The 10,665-nt window shown below is 36.4% G+C and overlaps 1 pseudogene; it reads left to right on the top strand.

The window, feature by feature from the left end:
* The first annotated feature begins 2,005 nt into the window (after window positions 1-2,005).
* Window positions 2,006-2,931, top strand: LOC100342136 (RNA transcription, translation and transport factor protein pseudogene; annotated as a pseudogene).
* Window positions 2,932-10,665: the final 7,734 nt, after the last annotated feature.

Genomic DNA, 10,665 nt, shown 5'->3' with positions numbered 1-10,665 from the left:
TAGCATGGACTTAGAGAGAATCAACACCCCATGAGGCAAACTGATCAAGAGGAATAGGAGTTAGTGATGAATGGGTCTCTTTTCCTTGATCCAACATACTGAGGTGTATTTGGTTTGGATCTACAGGAATTCCTGGCGGAGTGGATCTCCAGCTGTCCTTGCTAACTAGTGACTTTCCATGCCCTTTCTCCCTTTCCCCAAACTCCCAATCTTGTTCCCTGAAATTATTACTTCCCAAAATAAACACCTGCATTTCTGCCATGGTCTCAGGCTCTATTTTCCTGGGAGAACCTCAGCTAAGCTAGTAAATTTAAAGGTTCAAAATATAATTACCCAAAATGCAACGCCCTTGACTGAACCACTCAAGCTGACAGCTGGTATATTATTAGTAACAACAGGCACTCTGCCCTGCCATCCCATCCTCTGTCCCCCAAATTCTCACACCCTTTCCAAAGCCCAGTCAGCCACAAGCTTTATTTTGATGACTTCATTACTTTACTTTTTAAAAAGAGACTATGTATCTATATCTAAACACACACACACACATCACACATTCTGAATATATTGTTTAGCTTTTGTGAGGTTTTCAATTTTATAAATATCATCCGAAATGTGATTTTATGAAACTCATTTCTGTACTTCAGTTAATGTTTCTAAATTCATTCTTGTGTGAAGTTATACTTTCAATTATGTATGATATTATGATTTCCCTGTCACAATGTGTTCATTTACTCTCCTGAGAGTACAGGAATTTAGACACTTCCATTGTTTCACTGTTTTGAACAGCATTGCCGTGGATGTACTTGTCCATGTTTCCTGGTACAGAGATTCTCCAGGGCTGTCTGTCCAATACAGTGGCATCTATCCACATGTGGTTATTGGTCATTTGTAGTCTAATCAAGTCTAAATCAAGATGCACTACAAAGTGTAAAACAGTAGATTTTGAAGATTTAGTACAAAAAAGGGTGAGAATATGTCTTGAACAATTTGGAAGTATTGATCACTTGTTGAAATGCTATTAGTTTGGATATATTGGGCTAGATAAAATATATTACTAGAATTAATTTCAACTTTTTCTTTTTTTGTATGTATACCAGAAAATTTAATCATATGACTGACTTAACACTATTTCAATCAGACAGCCCAGTTGAGGGCACAGTTACTCAAAGTGACCCCATAAAAAGGCACCTGCATGATCTAATTCTCTGTTCCTTCCCCCTCCCCAACACCATCACAATTCCTGAGAGCTAAATAGAATTTATAAAGAAAAAAAAAGGAAGAAATATTGGACAGGAAAGATTACAGACCATGGGAAACAGGAGAGAATTGGAGGGTTTAGAGCTATTGAACTAGCTCAAAGCAGAGTAGACTGCTGGATGAAAGTATCTGAAAGAATGCAATACTTGATTAGATAGAGAGGTCAATAATATAAATAGCTTAGGGGTCGGCGCCGGGGCTCACTTGGCTAATCCTCTGCTTGAGGCGCCAGCACCCCAGGTTCTAGTCCCAGTTGGGGCACTGGGTTCTGTCCCGGTTGCTCCTCTTCCAGCCCAGCTCTCTGCTGTGGCCCAGGAGTGCAGTGGAGGATGACCCAAGTCCTTGGGCCCTGCACCCGCATGGGAGACTGGAAGGAAGTACCCAGCTCCTGGCTTTAGATTGGCACAGCATGCCAGCTGTGGCAGCCATTAGGGGAGTGAACCAATGGAAGGAAGACCTTTCTCTCTGTCTCTCTCTCTCTGTCTCTCTCTTACTGTCTAACTCTGCCTGGGGAAAAAAAGAATAGCTTATGTAGTATAAGTAGCACATTAAAATAAGTAACTAGAAAATTTAAGGAAAATAAAAATGACAGAGGAGGGATGTAATCATAGTCACTCCTGGCTCTTTAGTTTAAGTATTTATACACAATTAAGAAAAAAAAACACTTGGAAGAAAAGTGCACCCACATTTTAGTGAGAGAAACATTGGAGACCATCTACACTTGAGTATATGTGAAATAAGATAGCGTCCTCGCTTCTCTTCTCCCAGCTGAGGCCCGGGGGACCAGAGCGAGAAGCGGGGACCATGTTCCGACGCAAGCTGACGGCTCTGGACTACCACAACCCTTCTGGCTTCAACTGCAAAGATGAAACAGAATTTAGAAACTTTATTGTTTGGCTTGAAGATCAGAAAATCAGACACTACAAGATTGAAGACAGAGGGAATTTAAGAAACATCCACAGCAGCGACTGGCCCAAGTTCTTTGAAAAGTATCTTAGAGATGTTAACTGTCCTTTCAAGATTCAAGATCGACAGGAAGCAATTGACTGGCTTCTTGGTTTAGCTGTTAGACTTGAATATGGAGATAATGCTGAAAAATACAAGGACTTAGTACCTGATAATACAAAAAATGCTGACAATGCAACTAAAAATGCAGAGCCACTGATCAATTTGGATGTAAATAATGCTGATTTCAAGGCTGGTGTAATGGCTTTGGCTAACCTGCTTCAGATTCAGCGTCATGACGATTACCTGGTAATGCTTAAGGCAATTCGCATTTTGGTTCAGGAGCGCCTGACACAGGATGCAGTTGCTAAAGCAAATCAAACAAAAGAGGGCTTGCCTGTTGCTTTAGACAAACATATTCTTGGTTTTGACACAGGAGATGCAGTTCTTAACGAAGCTGCGCAGATTCTGCGGTTGCTGCATATAGAAGAGCTGAGAGAGCTACAGACAAAAATTAACGAAGCCATAGTAGCTGTGCAGGCGATCATCGCCGACCCAAAGACAGACCACAGACTGGGGAAAGTGGGGAGATGAACACTCGGGTTCCGCTTCTCCCCTCTTACTACTTGGGAACCACGTACACTTCTGGCATGTGTTTGTCATGGGAGGCATCCCAGGAAATTCACTGCTTTAATAAAGTTTGGGAAAGTGGAAAAAAAAAAAAAGAAATAAGATAGCAAGACCTTACCAACAGATATTAAGAGATATTTTTAAAAGGGAACCAAAGCATGAGAAAAAAATTCTCAGGGAGTAAGAATGCTAGAATTCTGGCAAAAAGAAGATAGATTTTCATCTGTCTGGGTAAAAGATAGTGACTGAGATGATGGATGGAGAAGTACATCAGAAACATATTTTCTAGAAGAAAGAGTTAAAAAGATGAAAATATTTATTCTGAGGAAGAGATCTGGAATAGGAAAAGGGTAGAGAAGCGATTGTTTCTAATTCACATGTATAGTATTCATAAAAATAAAACAAAAAATTATAAAATACTTAACTTTTTAGATACAAAATACAGACATTCTTATAAAATATGAATAGTATGTATATATGATTATATATTGTATGACTATATAGAAATAAAAAGAATCTATGTATATTGCTTATAGGTCACAGTTGTCAATTATTGTATCAAGTTCTTTTTGTTAACCTTTATAATTTTCCTCAGGTTACTCTAAGTTTTATTTTTATGAGAGTTGCTTATGTTTAAAATGTATCTATCAATATCCACCTTCTATCTTAGAAGTTTTAATGTAATTTTTATATTCTCTTTGTCATGATTGTTGGTACTTATTACAGAAGTATCAATTCTTTATGTCTAATATTGCTTCATTACATTAGAGGAGTATAAAAAAGATTTAATGTATAGCTTAGACAATACTACAGATTTTATGTCTAAGGAACATTTAAAGGTAATATAGAGCTAGATAATTAATATGTTATATGGAAAAAGAATGGAGTTATAATAAGACAATAGAGGTTTAATTAATTAATTGATTTCATAATGTAACTCTTAAATAAAGGAGATATTTCAAAGTTAAGAAAGACTTCATTGCATCTATCATTGTCCACAATGATTTTTTCTGGTGTTTTAATTCCTCCTCTATTTTTTTTTTGCAATGATTAATTAATCTCATTCCTACCCAAACACATTACCCAAGGTCCTCATATATCAGCAAAATTTGCAAAACTTTGCCAGCAAAATTCTTGTTATGAGATTTATGGCTCTGAGTAACTTCTTTCTCTTGGGCTAGCATGCTATTTATGCAGATTATTTTTCTTTGATCTCATTCAGGACTGGAAAACGTGGTAAGCCAGAACATTCAAGATAAAAAATACACAAATTATTCTTGAAATCTTTATACCAAAATGTTAGCTTAATTTTGTTCCAATCTATATTGGAATTTTGGTAGTATTTGATTTCATATGTCTAAATTGCTGATAAGTTGTCAATGAGCACGCCACAGCCCAGCTGAGAAACACTGGTTCTTAGCACACCATGCCTGTGCTAGCAGCTTTTAAAGTCTGGGTCACTCTTCCTGTAAATTCTAAAAGCATCTGAAACAACAACGTTCATATAAATGGAGAAAATAATTAATGCAATCCATGAAATATGTTGTGTAAAGTTCACATATGGCTAGGGTTTCAACAAAACACAGCAGTGGTTAAATTGTTTAAGTTGCATAGTTAAGCTGAATATCTATTATAAAATTATTACTTTTTAAAGTCACTAAAGCAACAACTACAAGTTTTAGATATATTTGAGTCTGGGATCACTTCCTTTCGGACAACTTGATTTTATTCTTGATTTTGACTTCAAACGGACAAATGCTTACATTTTGCTGAATTCACTTTTAGTGCTGAGTCTTTTTATGAAAGATCTCAAGCTTACAACAACACATCTTAGCCAACATTTGATCAATATGCATAATTCCAGTGATTGCTTTTGTGGAATGAGAGCCTTTGGAAATACTATAGAAAGTCAGAGATAGAAGAAAGTTATCATATAATTTATATGATATCTCATCATTTTTAGAAGATTAAAGAGAAAAATTAAGAAAGTTTCTAATCATCACAGAACTCCTGATATGAAACTACAAACACACTTGCCTGACTGATAAAGAATGTGTACTTATCTTTCAATTTAAGCTTCAAGCAAATTCTGAGTCTGGAGGCAGACACATATATCAACCAAGAAAAAGAGAAAAAAGTCCAGGTTTTCATCAAGGAATTGAGGGACTTCTGGATCATCCACAAACTGACTTGCTGGGGTTAGAGGTGTGCTGTTCATTGACTCTCTCTGCTTCTTTTCAGCCATGTAGATAGCTTTTGACATCTCTGGTTTGTAAAACTCTGGGCTCCTTAGTTTGGGGAAAGCAGCTGCAAAGTTGTTCAAGAGAAAGTTGTATTAGTAATCCATATTCTATCTTGTTTAAAATTTTCACAGTTTACATAAATGAAAATACAAGGTTTTCTTGTTTCATAAAAAAGATGAAAAATTACCTTTCCAAAGTGTTCTTTGCTGAAGTCTGGAGATTTTTTTAAAAAAATTATATATTTATTTGAAAGGCAAAATTACAGAGAGGCAGAGGCAGGGAGAGAGAGAAAGAGAGAGAAAGATATTTTCCATCTGCTGGTTCACTCCTTAAATAGCTGCAATGGGCAGAGCTGAGCCAATCCAAAGCCAGGAGCCAGGAGCCAGGAACTTCTTCAGGGTTTACCATGTGGGTGCAGGGACCCAAGGACTTGGGCCATGTTCAGCTGCTTTCCCAGGCCATAGCAGAAACCTGGATTGGAAGCGGAACAGCTGGGACTAGCACTGGCACCAAAATGGGAGGTTGGCACTGCAGGCAGCAGCCTCACCTGCTAGGTCACATTGCCAGCCCCAAAGTCTGGAGATTTTTTAGAGGGCTTTTCATTCTTTTATGTGAAGCAGGACATTGGCCAAGTTGATTTATATCTGTGAGTTCCCTTTTAAGTTGATTGTAGTATCTTTGCTTTTAATTTTTCAGCTCAGTTCACCAGTTAGATACATACTTTTGCTTTATTTCTGAATGTCTTAAAGCTACATGTGAAGTTAAAATTATCTTAATTTTAGAACATGAACAAAGTTTAAATCTGGATATTCCTTTGGCTATCAGAAATTAAATGAATAAAAAAATTAACTTAGAATTAATGTATTTATATTGACCGTATCCTTTGAATCTAAAAAGATATTAATGTTTCAAATTAACACAACATATTGATGTACCTACTATTATACACAGGGACAATTTATCCTTTTTACATTTTCTAAAGAAAAACTAAAGTTAACATCTTATACTTATGTTACAAATTAAAATTGTTTTGTATTTATAGCCATCCTCTGGTATTTTAGCAAATAAACTGACAGGTATAGAGAAAATAACAATACTGATCCAACTTTATTGAGTAAATGTGGTGTCCATAAATAAAGAGAAGTGAATATGATTTCCATTTAAGTAATGAGATTTCCTTAAAGGGAGAAAAAAAACTCATTTTAGTTATCAAGTGTTTAGTTAGAAAAAATTCTCTCTCTCATGCACACGCACAAAATTTCTCTGCCTCAACTCTGCCCTCAGTTGGTTGGTTTGTTCACTGAGTTGTTCATAAACCCGATTACAGTTTTCATATTTCCCCTTCTCCTCATGGAGACAAGATCCCCTCTCAGGCTGATTCTTTCACAAGGACAACCTCCATGTCTTCAAGCAAATAATTGACTCCAGGCCTGCTGGAAGGCCCACTGCAAGATGTTTTCTTTACTGTGCACTATGACCTTCACTCTTCATCTTCTGTGACTAATTGAGGGCATCAGAGCCTGTGTCCTGAGGGTGCTGGTATGTCCTGCAGTTGATTTATTCCCTCCAAAGCTCGGCCTTGGTTTTCTCTTTCTATATTAAAAACACTCAACTGTTTCATTTTCTGTACAGGCTCTATTTGCCACCAGAGCTTTATGTATTATAAAACAATATATAGTAGAAAGCCATGAAAGCAAAATATCTCAGAACTGATTTTGCCAGTGCTAAGAATAGGTTGGTATTTACAAGTTTATTTAGACTACTGAGAAGTATTAAACATAACATTATAGTCATACCTCCTATTAAATGACATAATATCTACATATCTTTTGAAGTAATGTGCATGCTATTGTTTAATATTCCTTTAAATATTTTAATGAAATGTTTAAAAATCAAAGCTGTTTGAGATGGAGAGCCTCAATATTTGAAGACTACGGGAATGGAAAAATATAATTTTGTGCACTGTATAAAGTCTCATTCGGGGTACAAAGGAATCAATAATTACCAGAGATGAAGGCACTGACCCTCAAGATTACAGACTAGCCTAGAAGACATATAAACATGCAAATCCACAGTAGCAGATGGGCAAAGGCCATGTGGAGTGTAGGAAAGAATTAAGTGGAAATGCTGGTCCCAAAAAAAGCATTCAACATGGCAGAGGGCACAGTAGAGTTGGACAAATCTAACAGACTCATTAGACACCTAATAAGAAATCCTATGAAAAACCCATGGGAAATGAAGTTTAAATCCCTGGATAAGATAAATAGAAGCCTAAGATGGGAAGTGGCCAACAAATATATAAACTCAGGAGCAAAGTTCTCCTTCGCCTTATTCTAAATCTCACTCCCCCTAATTGCCTTGGTCAACATTAACACAGAAGTTCCTATCAGGATAATCTCAGCAGGCCAGAGCTCTGTCCTCTGCATTCACAAATGTTGCATGGGGTTTGTCAAGTGTTCAGTTCCGGATTTCAGGGCAGCCCCAACACCACAAAGACCAAGTATAGGAACTGTAGAAAATGTAGGAAGCTCCCAAAACTTTCCAAGTAGAGTAGAATCCTGGGAGTAGGACTTTACTCTTTGTATCAGGTGGAAATCAGGAATCACAGACACTGAAATTTTTAAATCAGTGGCTCTCAACCCTGGCGGCATGTTAAAACTCACAGGGATGGAGAGGAGTTTTAAAAACACCAATTACTGGAATAGACTTTAGCTGGTGGTTAAAATGCCCACATCTTACATCAGAGTTCCTGGGTGCAATTCACGGCTCCATCTCTTGGCCCAGTTTCTTGCCAATGCAGACTATTGGACGCAATGGTGATGAATCAAGTAGTTGAGTCACTGTCCCCCAAGTGGGAGATCTGGATTGTGTTCTTGGCTCCTGTCTGCAGCCCTGGGCCAGCCCCAGCTGGTGTAGATGTGTAGAGAATGAGGCAGTGGATAAGCATGTACTCTCTCTCACTCACTCTCTGTCTCTCAAATTAAAAGAAAGCAATTCCCAGATCACTAGTTAAAGCAGAATACTTTAAGGTGATATTCAAGCATTGATATTTATTAACTAATTCTGCAATAGTTATAATATACAGTGAGGGTAGGTGTCCTAAAGCATTCATCAGAAAACATAAAATTATTTAAGGAATATAGGAAAGTGGAATAAGTTCCCAGGTATTAAAAATAGGTAACAGAACTGGAATAAATTATTTTAGGTATGCAATAATCATTTTCTGACATTGTCCTGAGAAAGGCCGGTCTAGCAGCTGCCAGTGGGGTGTCATGAGAAAGACATTTCTTCTCCCTTATAGTCACAAATTTCAGCTGGTACTTGCTGGCTGGCCTTGGAACTCAGGAAAGCTCAATTACACACAGACACACACACATACATACACACACAGAGAGAGACAGGCAGATGCAGGAGTTACTACATGAGTAAGAGTAAATTAAATATAAATGGTGAAAAATAACAAAAAGGTAGAAGTACTCAGATTTGTTTTAAAAGTCACAGCATATCTTTGATAGTAAAATACATAAAACAATAAACAGAGAATATGAGAGTCAAACAATAAAAACATATATCAAAAACACAAAGCTTTGAAAAAGCCAATGATACAATTTTCTTTCTTTTTTTTAATTTATTTATTTGACATGTAGAGTTATAAACAGTGAGAGATAGAGAGAGAGGAATGGTACAATTTTAACATGAAGTAACATATACTCTCATGTGAAAAACACCAAAAGGAATTATAGGAATAATATAAGCTTAAAAGGTACAGTATATCAAAGAGCTAAACTACTGTAAATGCATAGGCACATACTAATGTAGACTCAATTCAGATTGATCAGAAATAGGATCTGAACATTCTTATTCTTGATAGGCTTGAAACCACCACTTTATACAAACTTTAACCAATAAATAAAATATAGTAGAAAATCCAAGACTATCTACAGTATAACAAAAACTACAAATCATCTAGATATTAGTTTCATGGAGAAAGCATCTGCTTTTATGACCAAAAATTAAAATTCTATTGGAGCATCACTAATAAATATTCCTTCTTTCTAAAATGAAGTAATACGTTAGTGGATAAGACAACCCAGCATTATTGTACAATGTTGCTAATTTCCCCACAAATTAATCTGTACATTCAATACAATTCCACAGAAATATTTAGTTGGACATTATAGGAACTCATAAAATTTATTCTAAAATGTATATTGGTGAATCATATTGTTATTCACATCCATTTTGATGCAATGATTTTCATTAAAAGTCAAAGGGTGTTTCCTTACTAGACACAAAGATTAGAAAATCACAGTAAATAAAGAGTGTGGTACTGGTAAAGGAACAAGAAAAAACAAAAGAGAAATGAAAAATAGCTAAATATGAAATAATTCTAGATCACAAATACAGAAGAAATTACAGACTTAAAAATACCAATTTTCCAACCTTAGAAAAAATGTTTTAATCACATTGTGGGCATGGTCATCTTTGGACAGTCAATCATTAGGTAAAATTTGCATGGGAACTTCACAGTGAATGGACAAAGGCAACACTGTTTGGGAAAAAGTACTGAATAAAAGAAACTTTGACAATATTAGTTTAATATTTACACTGTTTTTCCCTGTTGGGGCCACATTGCACTGAGCATTTTTAAAGGACATATATTATTGTGTCAGATTCTGGCCTGGGACCTTACCTACAACAAATAGCAGTAAAGTTGTTCTCAAAGGGTGAGGCTGAGTTGTTGCTTTCCAGGTTTTGTTTTTCAGAGAAGACCTCCAGTACTCACCCTTGAAAAAACACGAGGTTGTTGTTTAATCTGCCTTGTTGTCCACGGATGCATGCATGTGCATTTCCCTAATCCCTCCTGATACATGGCGATAGAAAAGCATTAGAAAAGCATTTTGGTTAGTTCTTTTTCCAAGCTATCATTCTTTCTTCTAGGTCTGATAACTTCCACTGTAGCAATACTTTCTGCCTCTTAAATCCTTCCAGTATATAAAAATCGCATTCCGTGGGGCCCTGGAGATTACACAGTGAGACACAAAAGACATTCCACTATGTCTGATGAGGGATCCCAGGAAGTCTGGAAGCATGTGCTTCAGAAACATCAAAAAAAAAAAAAAAAGTCCCTGTAGTGGGATCTCATAATACTGGTGATGTGAGCCAAATGAGATTCGTGTGAGGATATGACTGAGGAAATGAGAGAGAAGAAATTAACTGACCAAATTTCAGTTTGACTTCCTTTGGGAATTGTTAATGCAAAACAGAATTTTATAATAAAGAAATTTCAATCTTGCAATTGTTGGCAAGGAATTAAGAAATGGACATGGAATCAAATTCATGAGACATGAAGCTTAATAAAACCTCCATTTAGCTATAAAACTTGATATCCAACTTGTAGAAGATAAAATGACTTATTCTCAGCCAGCTGAGAATGGATCTCAGCTCCCAGAGCCGGAAAACGGTTTATGTAGAGCAGCTACTGTTGTTATTGTTGTTGATGTTTTAAGCTAAAGAGCATAGCTGAGTTTTACACAAAATGGGGTTATTTTGAAAGCAGGGTTTCAGCTTGGGACATTATGTGCCTGTT

This window comes from Oryctolagus cuniculus, chromosome 5 (genome assembly GCF_964237555.1).
Source record: "Oryctolagus cuniculus chromosome 5, mOryCun1.1, whole genome shotgun sequence".
NCBI classification, from domain to species: Eukaryota; Metazoa; Chordata; class Mammalia; order Lagomorpha; family Leporidae; genus Oryctolagus; species Oryctolagus cuniculus.
This window is presented reverse-complemented; position numbering and strand designations above follow the sequence as displayed.